This window comes from Triticum dicoccoides, unplaced genomic scaffold, assembly GCF_002162155.2.
Source record: "Triticum dicoccoides isolate Atlit2015 ecotype Zavitan unplaced genomic scaffold, WEW_v2.0 scaffold26862, whole genome shotgun sequence".
Taxonomy (NCBI): Eukaryota; Viridiplantae; Streptophyta; class Magnoliopsida; order Poales; family Poaceae; genus Triticum; species Triticum dicoccoides.
In genome coordinates this window covers 9,640-10,564 of record NW_021258770.1, presented here as the reverse complement: position 1 = coordinate 10,564, position 925 = coordinate 9,640, and the positions used below count along the sequence as shown (strand labels likewise).

Genomic DNA, 925 nt, shown 5'->3' with positions numbered 1-925 from the left:
CATCAAAACTTCGAAGTTAAGCTTGCTTGGGCGAGAGTAGTACTAGGATGGGTGACCTCCTGGGAAGTCCTCGTGTTGCATTCCTTTTTAATTTTTTTTGCACGACGTGCAAAAGAAAACGCACGTGTGCGACATATATTTACCAAGTTTTATTATTTTGCATGTTTGCGGTAAGTTTTAGCCCGTTGGTCATTATTCACGCGTGTAGCGGCGAGTAAAGCAAAGTACAATCGTCTTTGTAGTGGAGTTGGGAGAGGCGAGCATAAGGGACGAAGACGGGGGTAACATGTCGGAAGCGATCATACCGGCACTAAAGCATCGGATCTCATTGGAACTCCAAAGTTAAGCGTGCTTGGGCGAGAATAGTACTAGGATGGGTGACCTCTTGGGAAGTCCTCGTGTTGCATTCCCTTTTTAATATTTTTTTGCGCGACGTGCAAAAGAAAACGCACGGCATTCCCTTTTTAATATTTTTTTGCGCGACGTGCAAAAGAAAACGCACGGCCGCGGCATATATTTACCACGTTTTATTGTTGCATTCCCTTTTTAATATTTTTTTGCGCGACGTGCAAAAGAAAATGCACGGCCGCGGCATATATATACCACATTTTATTATTTTGCATGTTTGCGGTAAGTTTTAGCTCGTTGGTCATTATTTACGCGTGTAGCGGCGGGCAAAGCAAAGTACAATCGTCTTTGTACTGGAGCTGGGAGGTGCAAGCATAACGGAGAAGACGGGGGTAACATGTCGGATGCGATCATACCAGCACTAAAGCACCGGATCCCATCAGAACTCCGAAGTTAAGCTTGCTTGGGCGAGAGTAGTACTAGGATGGGTGACCTCCTGGGAAGTCCTCGTGTTGCATTCCCTTTTTAATTTTTTTTACGCGACATATATTTACCATGTTTTATTATTTTGCATGTT

General features: G+C 44.2%; 2 non-coding genes across 2 annotated transcripts; both read left to right on the top strand.

The window, feature by feature from the left end:
- The first annotated feature begins 291 nt into the window (after positions 1-291).
- On the top strand, positions 292-410 carry LOC119345685. Its single transcript, XR_005167137.1, has one exon. It is a non-coding gene; the product is annotated as a 5S ribosomal RNA (ribosomal RNA).
- Positions 411-750: 340 nt separating this feature from the next.
- LOC119345686 lies at positions 751-869 on the top strand. Its single transcript, XR_005167138.1, has one exon. It is a non-coding gene; the product is annotated as a 5S ribosomal RNA (ribosomal RNA).
- Positions 870-925: the final 56 nt, after the last annotated feature.